Raw genomic sequence first — 14,963 nt, 5'->3', positions numbered from 1 at the left:
ATAAACAAATGGAAGATAAGATCCCTCTTAAAATGCTAGGATCTCAATAAAAATAATTAGTCCTGCACGGAAATTTTCAGTCTTGTGAGTAAGCTTCACTTTATGGACGGCAGTGACAACTTAAAATCATGAGTCGGTCTGGAACTCCTTTCATTCCTGTGCAATTTTCCACATCTAAATTATAGCGGCACTTATCTACAGATATGAATGCTTTGGGAAACGGAATCATATTGGAGAGAGATGGGATTAAAAACCTTGCCTACACTGTTTTTGATTTACCATTTCCATTGTTCCCATCGATAATTGTGGACATATGACGGAATATTTCCTTAAACAAACCACTGTCTCTTCCCTCCCTCATCATTTATCCCAGCTACTCTTTACATTCATTAAGTTTCTCCTGCTACTCTAAACTATTAAGAAAAGGAACCGCGTGTCTTTAGCAGGAAAGAAGTACGTGACATTAAAATGGGTTATGTCACAAGAAACTGTCAGCTCAGCAGTGAGGTCTGTGAGAGCAGAGAGCAGTATTAGCAGATTAAAGTTTTATACCTCTTATTTGCTACAGTGCTGCCTATGAAAGTAGGAGATTCAAGGCCAAACGCCGGAGCGCTACACTGCCCCAATTTGTCGCCGAAGTTTGTTATTTGCACCATGAACTCCAGAGTGGAAGATATTGCTGCTATATCATACTGTCCGAAGCGCTAATGTTGCTTAGCTAACACAAAAGCTGGTGTGGTACTAGTAACAGTCGTGATATGCTGCCAAAATAAAGCTTTTCCTATGAAGTGACAAAATTAAGCTCCTATGTAGCTCGCGCGATGTGTTTGTATAACTCAATTGGTAGAAAAATGCATCCAGAAGACAGAGATTTTGGACATAGCTCTCAGCGTCTCATGTTTTTAACCTGTCGTAAGGGTTGTGATGCCTTGTTTTCATGTTAGCATTAAATACGAGTTGAACGGTCTGCATTACAGCTACATTTCCTTGTTGACAGTAGACCCGCAGCAAGAAAGACTCTTTTATATCACTGATATCTTGAGCTTTTGCTTACCATGAATACCGCCCGACAGGGTATGCCTGGACCAGAACTCAAGAAAGCATTCCTGCAAGCAGTGCTGCACAGATACAGAGTGAGTAACGCTCGTGAACCGATTGCGTTCGGTTTGAGTTATTTGGTCGTTAAATATTTGTTCTGGCAGTCTTCTGTGTGGTCCAGCGTTGTTGCTGATGCCGCAACGGCACCTTAACTCACAGTGGGAAAGGGAGAGGACGCATCTACACTAATTGACTGTCAACTACGTGTTATCTCTTCCGTGCGTGTCCGAGATTTAACTTAGTGCCACTGCGAAAGTAACAAGAACCCCACTCAGGCTGCACAACGTGTGGGAGCAAAGGCCATTAATTCGCCATAGGGATTAGCACCGTGTATGGCCCTCGTTTCCGATGCAAGTGGAGCGGTCATTGCATTACGCTTCACGCGCAGGTATAAAACACTTGTAGAGTAACGAACGGCTATTTCACATACGTTCGTTAGATTATAACGATTGTCTAGGCTATCGATGTATGCCGACGAGTCACATTATGATGAGCGTCTTCTAGAACTGTCATCTGCAGCGAGCAGCTCACACGTAAGTTACGTAAAAATGATATGGATCTTCCAGCCCAGAGCAAATCTTTCCATATGACGACTCTTCATCGCATTGCTTATTTATCTAAATGGTGCATAACGTGACCTGCCTAAGCTGAGTAGACTCGTTGCAGGCCCTTCGACCCCATAGTGCTAGAAGTCTGATCATCAGGAATCAGAACCTCTGCGTTAGTAGCCAGCAGTGCTATTTACTACACCCTGAAGGCAGCCATAAGGCATGTTATTTGCAATGGCGAAATACGTAAATACGAGGATTGGTAGGTTTTCTACAGATAAGTCACCAACTGTTGGCGTGAATGATGGAAGCGAACTGTCCAAGTAGCAAATATGGCTGATAATCGTCGTTCGGCCCAATGAGTCAGTATTTCTGAAGCGAAGAGCTTTGTTTGTGAACCACTGTAGTAGAAGTTTATCACGAAAGCACTAACGGCTCCGTCATGAATAACTCACTTTGGGAGATCTATGCGCCTTTGTCCGAGATGAACGTCTACAAAGACAGATCATTTAAACACAACTTTATACTGAAATAGTTCATGATTTAGTTATAACAAATGGTTAATAGACTTTCGACTACCACAATAGTTTACCAAACTCTGTTTGTGCAACCAAACCAGATTATGGTATCTGCACCCACACTTAAGATGTTGCACTGAGGGATACGATTTGGCCGGCCGGTGTGGCCGAGCGGTTTTAGGCGCTTCATTCTGGAACCGAGCGACCGCTACGGTCGCAGGTTCGAATCCTGCCTCGGGCATGGATGTGTGATGTCCTTAGGTTAGTTAGGTTTAAGTAGTTCTAAGTTCTAGGGGACTGATGACCACAGATGTTAAGTCCCATAGTGCTCAGAGTCATTTGAACCATTTGATACGATTTGAGCTACCTCGACATTATTGGGACTGGATTGCTGACTGGCAACGGATTGCGTTTTCTGATCTTTTCTTGTTTCTACAACACAAGGCAGATTCATATTGTCATTAGCGCTGAAAATTGTCGACGAACAAACACTCTGGAATCATTGTCAGAAGAACATATGGCTGTGAGAGTAGCGTTACTGTCTAGGGGACATTGATCCACGAAGAAAGGAAGATAAGAGTTTAACGGTCCGTCGGCAACACAGTTATTAGGGAAGAGTGTTGATTCACGTGCTCACGCGTATTACCCATTATGATTCCATTTCCAGAGTCGACGTACAGCCATGTACAGTATTTATCTTCCCTGTGGAGCAAACAGTAGTACAGCAAGTTAACAGGCGGCCCGAGTCACTGCCAAAAGTGGTACCATACGGAAGGAAGGTCACGATCAAGACTTAAAGTTATTTCTGTGGGACCACATCGGAGCATCGATTTCGCTGTGTGAATCCTCTGAAGTAAGGTAAATTGGGGTTTAACGTTCCACCAACGAAGAGAGCAAAAGAGACAGAGCACAAATTCGAATTGCGGAAAGATTGTGGCAAAACTGGCTGTGCACTTTCAAATGAACAATCCTGGTATTCACCTTACATCTGAGCAAAGCTCCAGGGCTCGAAGAACCACTATCAGATTCTACACTGAAGTCACGGCTGTGTTAGTTCTTCTTTTAACCACAATACACCGTAGACCCTTCGAACAAAAGACAATAACCAACAGTTGGAAGAAGGTACAGATCATATCCGTCTACAAGAAGGGTAACAGAAGTGATTCACAACACTACCATGTAACATCTTTGACATACATCTATTGCAGTATCTTGTATTCTGAGATCAAAAATAGTGAGATATCTCGAATAGAATGATCTTCTCCGTGACAACCAGTATGGATTCCGAAAACGTCGCTTTTGCTAAGTTCAACTCGCACTTTCTCGAATGACATCCTGTAAGCCATGAATCAAGGCAGTCAGATAGATACAGAATTTCTTGACTTCTGAAAAATAATTTGGCTCAGTACCCCACGAACGATTATTAATGAAACTACGATCAAATGGAGTATCGAGCATAATTTCTGACTAGACTGAAGATTTCTTGGTGGGGGGGACGCAGCATGTTAACTTGTATGGAGAACCATTAGCAGTTGTAGAAGTAATTTCAGGCATGACCCAGGAAAATGTCTTGCGATCCTTGCTGTTCAAGTTGTAGATACATGACCAGGCAGACAATATTTACAGTACCCTTATAATTTTTGCAGATGATTCTGTTATCTGTAATGAAGTACTGCCTGAAAAAAGCCTTATACAAATATTGTCAGTTATTGATACAATTGTGTTGTGGTACAAAGATTGGCAACCCGTTTTAAATTTTCAGAAATGTGAAATTCTGCACTACATAAAACCCAAAAATGTAGTATCCAGTGACTAAAATATCAATCAGCTACAGTTGGAAACAGTCGATTCACATATATACCTGTGTGTAACAGTTTGTATGGATGTGAAATGGAATGGTCATACAGGCTCAATAGTAGGTGAAGCAGGTGGCAGGTTTCGATTCATTAGTAGAATACTGGGAAAATGCATTCATTCTACAAAGGAGATTGCTTATAAAGTACTTCGGTAACCCATTCGAGAATATTGCTGAAGTGTAGAGCATAGGTCCCGAATAGCATAGGTCTATAAGGCGATACTGAGAGTATACAAAACAGGGCAGCACGTATGGTTTCAGGTTGTTTAACCCTTGGGACAGTTTAGCGCAGATGCTGAAAAACCTGAATTGGCAGATGCTTGAAGAAAGACGGGAAGTGTTCGACGAAATAATACTTTAAAAGAGTCAGGGGCCAGGGTTATGCGAGGAATCTAGGAATATACTGTGTCCCTTGTGTATAGCATCTGTAGGGGCTGTGAGGATATGATTAGACTAGTTACAGTGCTCACATAGGTATGTGAGCAATTATTCTTCCCAAGCTCCATATGCGAATGGAATAGGCAGAAGCTATAATAAATGGTATAATGCACTCTACAGTGATTTTATCTATACAGATATAGAGGGTGTTCCAGAGTGTTTGCATCAAACGCCTAGGAATGATCACATCATCGGAAACAATTTTTTTTATAGAAAAATGTTCTCTGACACCTACTGGGGTGACTAGGCGACCTTTTGTACTGGTTTTGTCCCTGAGAGACGGCAGGGCGTACTAATTCTACAGCTTGCATATGCCTTGTGTGGGGCCTATTATCCAGTCATTTGCATCGTATAAAAGGGGGTAGTCCAGCAAAATTAAAGTTCCTCACTCCCTTCTAAAATATATTTACCTGCTTAGAGGTTTCCTTGTTGAAAACCTCTCTGTCAGCTTACTGGCGTAGATACTATGAGGCATATCTGGATAGTAGACCTGCTAGTTCTGTGTAATCTCGTCGTCCGAGATCCGGCGAAGATTAAAGAACGCTTAGCGGACAAGAGTAATATATAGAATAATGGAAAAGAAAATTGAAGATATGATGATGATAAGTTTTGCTTTAGGAAAGGTAAGCGCATCGGAGAGGCAGTTCTGACGTTGAGGGTGATAATGAAAGCAAGACTGAAGAAAAATCAAGACACATTCATTGGATTTGGCGACCTGGAAAAAGCATTCAGTACTGTAAAATGGTGCAAGATGTTCAAAATTGTGAGAAGCTGTAGGGAAAAATTGGTAATACGGCATGTACAAGAACCAAGAGAGACAATAAGGCTGCAAGACCAAGAACGAAGTGCTCAGATTACAAAGGGTATACGACAGGCATGTAGTCTTTCGCCCGTACTGTTCAATCAGTAAATCGAAGTCCGCCCCCGGTAGCTGAGTGGTCAGCGCGACAGAATGTCAATTCTAACGGCCCGGGTTCGATTGCCGGCTGGGTCGGAGATTTTCTCCGCTCAGGGACTGGGTGTTGTGTTGTCCTAATCATCATCACTTCATCTCCATCGATGCGCAAGTCGCCGAAGTGGCGTCAAATCGAAAGACATGCACCCGGCGAACGGTCTACCCGACGGGAGGCCCTAGTCACACGACATTTTTTTCTAGTAAATTGAAGAAGCAGTGAAGAAAACAAAAGAAAGATTAAAGAGTGGGATTAAAATTCATGATGAAAGGATGTTAGTGATGAGATTCACTGATGAGATTGGTGTCCTTAGTGAAAGTGAAGACGAATTACAGGACCTGTTGCATGTTATTGTAATGAGTATGGAATGTGGATTAAGAGTAAATCGAGGAAAGACGAAAGTAATTAGAAGTAAGAGAAATGAGAACAGAGAGAAATTTAGAGTCAGAATTGGGGATCACGAAGTTAAGGAATTCTGCTACCCAGGAGCAAGGAGGGCACAAGGAGGAGTCTAGCACTGGCAAAGAGAGTATTCCAAGCAAGGAGAAGTCTGGTAGTATCAAACATAGGTATTAATTTGAGGAAGAAGTTTCTGTGAATGCAAGTTTGGAGCACATCTTTGTATGGTAGTGAGACATGGACTGTGGTAAAACTGGAACTCAAGAGAATCGAAACATTTGAGATGCGGTACTACAGAAGAATGCTGAAAATCAGATGGACTGATCTGGGAAGGAAAAACGAGGTCCTCGACAGAATCGGCGAGAAGAGGAACGTATGGAAAACACTGAGAGAAAAAGAAGGGATGGGATGGCAGGAAATCTTTTAAAAGATGGAGGAATAACTTCCATGGTGCAAGAGGGTAAAAACTGTAGAGGAAGAATGTACCACTCCGTCTTCAGGCCGCAAGTGGCCCATCGGTACCATTCTACCGCCGTATCATTCTCAGTTGAGGATGCGAATAGGAGGGGCGTGTGGTCAGCACGCCGCTCTCCCTGTCGCTATGATAGTTTTCTTTGGCCGGAGCCGCTACTATTCGGTCGAGTAGCTCCTCAATTGGCATCACGGGCTGAGTGCACCCCGAAAAATGGCAACAGCGCATGGCGGCTGGAGGGTCACCCATCCAAGTGCCGAACACGCCCGACAGCGCTTAACTTCGGTGATCTCACGGGAACCGGTGCATCCACTGCGGCAAGGCCGTTGCCTAGAGGAAGAATATAGCCAACAAATAATCGAGGACGTATGGGGCAAGTGCAACTCGTGAGATGGAAAGGTTGGCACAGGAGAGGAATTCGTGGCGGACCGGGACAAACCAGCCAGAAGACTGATGACTCGAACAAGCGCCGGAAAGCGTCAGCGAACATTTTGTCTCCAACACAAAAATTCTTTCCCACGGCGTCATCTGTCACCCCAAGACTGTTTTTTGGAACTGCGTTCATATGCAGATGCAGAGTCCAGTACTTTACACTACACCAAATCGCTCGGTTGGGTCCTTCCTCACATACCCTCGAACGGTTGCTGACAGCACGGCTCCCGAAAGCCCCCGGAGACGGGCTAGCGCCAGACTGCGTCAAGTCTAGTGTCTACGCGTGTCGCTATCGGCGGTTACGTCAACTACTAGCGCTCGATCTGAGGAATGTGGGTGTGGCAGGAGACACGGAGGCGAGGCAGACGGTGACCGGTGGCAGCTGGAAGCGGTGCCGGCAGTGCGTAGCGTGCGGGGCGGAGGCGGGTGCGCAGTGTACACACCGGAGAGTGACGGCGAGCAGGTAGGAAGCGGCGGCGACGGAGGCGCGCCAGGGCGCGGCGCGCATCGCCAGCCCAGCTCACCGGCGGCCGCGCCGTCCCGACGCCCGCATGCCGGCCTGTCGCCTGCCCACTGGCCGGGCCACGCCGGCGCTCGCGCCACGCCGCCGGCACGCATCGATCGCCGCCCGCCTGCGCCGCCCCCGCCGCCACCGCCGCCGCAGCGCGCACTACGAACGAGTGCCGGCGCACTAAAAATACCGACGCTGACCGGCAATCACACGCGGCCCCCGTGGACACTTGACCCTCTCTCCTTCCGTATGCAGCGCTGCCTCCGTCTTCCGTAATGCGCCGTCGATGACGCTGCCTCAATTGATCTCGGCGGCACAACGTGACCGATCTCTTCTCCCACGTCTGAGTAACTGACATCTGTCTGTCAACATCCGCCCCTTATCCACGATGAGAATTCCCGAGCGAGTTGTATTTCCATTGGCCGCTTGCCAGACCGAGCGAGATGTCACAGTATTTAAGGGGGCACGTCCGTGTAAAACACACGGTATTTACACTGGCCGGCCGGAGTGGCCGAGCGGTTCTAGGCGCTACAGTCTGGAACTGCGCGACCGCTACGGTCGCAGGTTCGATTCCTGCCTCGGACATGGATGTGTCTGATGTCCTGAGGTTAGTTAGGTTTATGTAGTTCTAAGTTCTAGGGGACTAATGACCACAGCAGTTAAGTCCCATGGTGCTCAGAGCCATTTACACTGAAGCGCTAAAGAAACTGCTTTAGGCATGCGTATTCAAATACAGACATATATAAGCAGGCACAATACGGCGATGCGGTCGGCAAAGCCTATGTAAGACAACAAGTGCCTGGCGAAATTGTTAGGTCGGTTACGGCTGCTCCAATGGCAGCTCTGGACTCGCATTCGGGAGGACGACGGTTCAAACCCGTCTCCGGCAATCCTGATTTAGGTTTTCCGTGATTTCCCTAAATCGTTTCAGGCAAATGCCGGGATGGTTCCTCTTAAAGGGCACGGCCAATTTCCTTCCCCATCCTTCCTTAATCCGAGCTTGTGCTCCGTCTCTAATGACGTCGTTGTTGACGGGACGTTAAACACTAATCTCCTCCTCCTCCTCTCAAATGGCAGGTTATCAAGATTGAAGTGAGTTTGAACGTGGTGTTATAGTCGGCACATGAGCGATGGGACACAGCATCTCCGAGACAGCGATGAAGTGGGGATTTTCCCGTACGACCATTGTACCGTGAATATCAGGAATCCGGTAAAACGACCAGAAAAAGATCCTGCAAGGATAGGACTAACGACCACTGAAGAGAGTAGTTCAACGTGACCGAAGTGCAATCCTTCCGAAAATTGCTGAGTATTTCAGTGCTGGGCCATCAACAAGTGTCAGCATGTGAACCATTCAACGAAACGTCATCAATATGGGCTTTCGGAGGACATCGGACTGTTGATGACTGGAAACATGTTGCCTCGTCGGACGACTCTCGTTTCAAATTATATTGAGCGGATCGACGTGTACCTGTATGGAGACAACCTCATAAATCCATGGATCCTGCACGTCGGCAGGGGACTGGAGACTCTGTAATGGTGTGCGGCGTGTGCAGTTGGAGTGATATGGAACCTCTGATAAGTCTAGATAGGACTGTGGCAGGTGACACGTATGTAAGCCTTCTGTCTGATCACCTGCATCCATTCATGTCCATTCTGCATTCCGATGCACTTGGACAATTACAGCAGGACAATGCGACACCCAGACGTCCAGAATTGCTACAGAGTGCGTCCACGAATTCCCTTTTGAGTTTGAACACTTTCGCTGGCCACCGAACTTTCCACATATGCACATTATTGAGCACATCTGGGATGCCTTGCAACGTGCTGTTCAGAAGAGATCACCATTTCCTCGTACTCTTATGGATTTAGGACAGCCTTACAGGATTCATGGTATCAGTTCCCTCCAGTACCACTTCAGGCATTAGTCTAGTCCATGCCCCGTCGATTTGCGGCACTTGTGCGTGCTCGCGGGGCCCTGCACGATATTAGGCAGGTTCACAAGTTTCATTGGCTCTTCAGTGTATCTGTCAACATCCGCCCCTTATCTGCGATAAGAATTTCCGAGCGACTCGTATTTCCAACGGCCGCTTGTCTGACCGAGCGAGATGTCACAGTAAAAAAAGATGCACCAGATCCACAATGAAATTTTGTACTATACTTTACATGAAATTAACACATTTACTATTAAGTTTCTTGGATTATATGCATTTAACTTTCATGAATTATATATTGTTAGCTTTTATAAAATTTAAAAATACTATTTAACACAATAATATATGTACCTTTTTCTCAGAAACTATTTAAAAGATTCCTACAAAGTTTTCTCTGTTCAATCTCTTTGCATACAGTAAGCTTCAATATAACGAATAGGAGGATTTTAATATTTTTTAAATTATAGTTCTGTAAGTATAATATTCGTACAAAATTCCAAGCACTTTGCCCCATATATTAGCTTCCTCTCAGAATTACAAAATTTACTCTTGAGACAACATTTATTGGTTTTGTAACAATAAGTGTACAAAATTTCATAATTCTAGTCTTCATAGATTTTGAGAAAATGGTACATAAACTACAAAAAACATAATTTTCAGGAAATGCAATTTAAAGTTGAACCTCACGTTTTTTCTTATGTCATCCCTTCAGAAGGCCCAGATTTGTACTCAGTATCCTCTTCCCCTTTCTTTACCAGGCTTGACTTTTGACCTGCAGAGAGGCGCTGTAAGTCTATTTTTCTCAAAATGTCTTGAGCAAAATTTCCTATCTTAGAGCTCGCCCTGTCTAATACCTTCATCCTCCCTACTTTCCTATCATTAAGTAGAATAATGTATCATAAATTGCAATTCTGACAACTATAGCAAATGAAAATGTACCGAAACAAGAATCGCTTCTTCATAAAAAAAGCATCGAGTTTTTTATTCTAAGAAACGTAACAGAGTCACAGATGATCTATAAGTATAAAACCATAGAGTATGTATCACAGCATTCTAGATGTATACTGTGCAAGTTTGCTTGGAAGTAATCCACGGAACAGTTGTTCACGGAGCTAGTGTTGAAGCGTTGCTTCAAAAAGTGGACATGGCATGAAGATCGTATTACACATTTAATTATTTTTCAGGCACTTCGGATGCTATTTCATCAATGAAAGTTTGGGAAATTATTGTCCATGAGTTCTACGAAAGAATAAAAAAATTGAAAAGTGACGTTTTGCGTCAATTTCATGAACGTTCCCCTTAAGGTAATGGGTCGCATTGGGAACGAGTGGGGTTTAATTAGAGATGTAATGGAGGAGATTTCACCGGGACCTAAATTGGACTCGGAGGTAGTATCTACGTAATTGTTATTCGTGAATAATAGCATCGCTACATAAAATTGGCGATATACTTATCAATTTAAGAAAATTAGTCTCAAAGAGCAGTAGGTTACAAGCGCTTTTGCAAAGAGAAGTGAATCACAAGTCAACCACAAGAGAGAAAGACGTGAAAATAGAATGAAAATAATAAGACTCCTGCTGACATTACAAGATCATTATCCCATATACAAAATAAAGGCAGAAAAGGAACTGCTATTAAATGACCAAGTAACTATGACTAAGCAGTCACTGTTTACACTATTTGATTATACGAGGAGTAGCTCAGTAAGTAATGCAACAAACTTTTTTTCTCGGCCAGGTTCCGTTGAAAAAATGCAGAATTTGTTGTGGGACATCTTATAATATCCCCGCTTCAGTCCCTACGGTTTCATGAAGTTGCAATAGGTGCCGACGCTGTACGTGGCTTCAAACATGGCGTCTGTAACGGAGGTGCTTTGGTGCTTTCTAAACAAGGCTGTCATTGAGCTTCTTTTGTCGGAAAAACCAGAACATGGCAGATATTCATAGGCGCTTGCAGAATATCTACTGAGACCTGACAGTGAACAAAAGCACGGTTAGTCGTTGGGCGTGCCGTCTGTCATCATATCAACAAGGTCGCGCAAGCCTGTCCGACATCCCGCGTGCCGGCCAGCTGCACACAGCTGTGACTACTACAATTTTGGACCGTGTGGACACACTCATCCGAAGTGATCGACGGATCACAAGCAAGCATCTCGCTGCACAACTGAAGTCTTGTTGAGTGCTGACACCTTCGTCCGCCAGCTGGGTTACTGAGAGTGTGTGACCGGTGAATTCCTCGCCGCCTAACGGAAGGCCATAAAGCGCAACGAAGGATCATATGTGCGGAATTGCTTGCGCATTATGAGGCTGAACGTGACAATTCTTTTTTCGAATATCGTCACATGCGATGAAACATGGGTTCATCACTTCTAACCGGAAACGAAGCGGCAATCCATGGAGTGGCACCTCACCACCTCTCCTCCGGAAAAAAACGTTCAAAGCCACATCCTGAGCCGACGAAATCAAGGCGAGGATTTCCTGGAACTCTGAATGGATTATTATGTTTGATATCCTTCCTCATGGTGCAACGATAAACTCTGACTTGTATTATGCTACCGCCAGGAAACTGAAAAATGTCTTCAGTGTGTTCGTCGCCACAGAAATGCAAACGCAAGATCTCGCACACGTTTGTGCAGCCGACAGGGGCTCATAAAACTTAAATGGCCTGTTCTTCCTCATTCACCCTACAGCCTGGAACTCGCACCTTCCGACTTCCATTTGGCCCAATGAAAGATGTACTCCGCGCGAAGCATTGAAGATGCCTTGCTAAAAAGGTGAAACACGTATGGGTGGACAAATAAAATAAGAAACAATGTTATTGATGCAGTAAGACGTTGGCTCCGACGTCGATCTGTAGAGTGGTACCATGCGCGAATATAGGCCCTCAAAATAAGGTGGCGTAAGGCCGTTGCATTGAACGGAGATTATATAGAAAAAATAGAGTTTTTCAGCGTAAGAGTGGGGAATAGCATGGTGTATTGTAATCCTGAATAAAACCAACCTGCTTTCAGATGAAATGTGTTGGATTACTTATTGAATGTCACTCGCATAAGCACAAAATTACATCTCATACTTTTCGTTAAAAAACAAGTGAAAACAACAACCTATTAAACTGGCGACACTTACAGAAACAAATGGCATTCTAGACAGTGAAAATGGTACCTGAAATGTTATGTTACGAAACCATACAGACTTCCCGAAAAGGTGGAAGCTTTCAACCAGATTTCCATATGAGGAAAAGCTGCGTGATTTTCAAGTAATGAATTAGATGCTTCCTGTAAGTACCTTTCCATTCTCTTACAAGAAACTTCCATGAACAGTTTTTAAATCTATAACCAATATGTGACAATGAAAAAAAACCATGTAATATTTCAACCTAGGCACTGGGGATGCCTTCTTAAAAAGGTGAAACACGTGAGGGTGGACTAATGAAATAAGAAACAATATGCAGCATGGGAAAGGTGTTCTCCTACAAAATACTGCACTTTATACGCAGATGACGCGAAAAATAGCCATCTCAATGAACTTGTTAAAATTAGTTTTATCGACGGTGGTGGTGGTGGTCGCTTGACTCTCTCTACGCTTCCGTATGCAGCAAAATATCTGAAGAGATGCTTTGTCTTGCTAGATTATTAATTTAGTACATCTACGCAGAAAGAGAAAGAACTAAAGGAAGAAAAGGCGATAAATGTGGAGAAAGAAACATGAGTGGGCGAAAATTGAATTAAATGAATAAAAAATTGTGCGAGAGGCTGAGATAATGAAGGGAGCAGGAGAATGTACATCGCAACACTGCTAATATGAAATAACTGGTAACAAAGAAAGAAGTAGCACTTCATTTAAATAAGAATATTTGAGAGGTGTGATGACAAATAAATGATACTGTGGGAACAAAATATTCTTCTGCAAGTTCGAGGGAAGTCCGCTTTCAAGAAATTCTGTTTACTTAAAATCAGAATGTTATGTAACTCATCTGCCGGCTATGAGTAGCGTGTTGCATAGGTGTAAGGCGGTTACTGCGCGCGGGGTTCTCTCCGGTTTATGTCCCTTCGCCATTTTATCTCGAAGCTTCGGCAATAAAAACAGATTACGAATATTATCAAAGGATTTCGGTAGTAAAGCAGACGAATATTAGAGTGCACAAAGCTGAAATGATTAATGCTACACTTGTTCTCGAAAGTACTGCACAAAAATTTGTTAACGTCCGTCCGGCAATGTATGCAGAAACCTGTCCACAGTTACTGCCAACTAATGAATGTCCTGTCACTAAGGAAACAGAATGGACATACAAGACGGTTCACAAGTGATTTGCCGAAACTGCCAACAGCTCATGGCCGGTCTATCGGAAGTGCGAGAACTGCCCCATACATAATGTCCCAACATCTTTTTAAAGCAGTTAATACAAGAGTTGTATGAGAAAAGTAATGACACTTATTTTTTATCTACGAAAGTTTTTATTTTTTTCAAACAACCATATTGTCCCCTTCAAAGTAGTTCTCTTTGGCAACTATACACCAGTGGAATCGTTGTTCCCTACTTCGTAGCAGCGCAGAAAGGCTTCAACTGGTTCAAATGGCTCTGATCACTATGGGACTTAACATCTATGGTCATCAGCCCCCTAGAACGTAGAACTACTTAAACCTAACTAACCTAAGGACATCACACAACACCGTTATCACGAGGCAGAGAAAATCCCTGATCCCGCCGGGAATCGAACCCGGGAACCCGGGCAAGGAAAGTGAGAACGCTACCGCACGACCACGAACTGCGGACGGCCTTTACTAAATCGGTCACATTCTTTTGAATGTCCTCAGAGTCCTTTTACGACATTTTTCAATTTCGCTAAAACAAAAAAATCGCAAGGACTCAAATCAGGTGAACAGGGGGACTGTGGAACAACAGGAATGCCTTTGGAGGTCGAAAACTCCGTGACGGAAGTGGCCGTGTAACATGGAGCGTTATCATGATGCATCATACACTTGTCTGCAATCTCCAGTCTCACTCGATTCACCTTTTTCCTGAGCCTTTCAGTGACATCTTTCTAAAACAATTGGTTGGCAATTTGTCCTGGACGGACAAATTCTTTATGCACGATGCTCCTACTGTCAAAATAGCAAATCAGCATTGTTTTGCTCTATGGTTTGCTCCTCCTCACTTTGCCGCTTTGTCTCATCATCGTACTAAAAAATCCAGCATTCGTCACCTGTAATCACACGACTGAACCATCCGTGGTCACTGGCGGTTCTCTCAATATCAACACGCATGTTTCTTCTATTGTCCTTCTGCTTATTTGTGAGGTTTCTCGGCATCATATTGGCACAAACCTTTCGCATGTTCAAATCTTTCGTCAAAATGTGATGTATGATGAAAGTGTATAACAGATCACGTATGATTCTTATTGTTAAAAATCGGTCTGATCTCACGGAAGCATGCACATATTCGACGTTTCCGTCGGATTTTGAAGTTGAAAGTCTCCCTGAGTGAGGTTCATCTTTGACATGTTCTCGGCCTTCCAAAAATAATTTGTGCTAACGAGAAACTTGTAGTTTTGATAAGAAGTATTACCTGTTTCAACTTTCCTAAGGTCATATTCAAATGGCTCAAATGGCTCTGAGCACTATGGGACTTAACATCTGAGGTCATCAGTACCCTAGAACTTAGAACTACTTATACCTAACTAACCTAAGGACATCATACATATCCATGCCCGAGGCAGGATTCGAACTTGGGACCGTAGCAGTTGCGCGATTCCGGACTGACGCGCCTAGAACCGCTCTGCCACCGCGTAAAGTCATATTCGCGGATT

General features: G+C 44.0%; 1 protein-coding gene and 1 pseudogene across 7 annotated transcripts in view; both read right to left on the bottom strand.

Annotated features, from left to right (window-relative positions):
• The window catches only part of LOC126267586 (titin homolog), a 383,918-nt gene that overhangs the window by 64,469 nt on the left and 304,486 nt on the right, over positions 1–14,963 (bottom strand). The gene's annotated exons all lie outside the window — the stretch shown is intronic.
• Positions 6,496–6,612, bottom strand: LOC126268430 (5S ribosomal RNA; annotated as a pseudogene).

Source organism: Schistocerca gregaria, chromosome 4 (assembly GCF_023897955.1).
Source record: "Schistocerca gregaria isolate iqSchGreg1 chromosome 4, iqSchGreg1.2, whole genome shotgun sequence".
NCBI lineage: Eukaryota > Metazoa > Arthropoda > Insecta > Orthoptera > Acrididae > Schistocerca > Schistocerca gregaria.
Note: the sequence above shows the minus strand (reverse complement) of the source record. Positions and strands in the feature narration are given on the sequence as shown.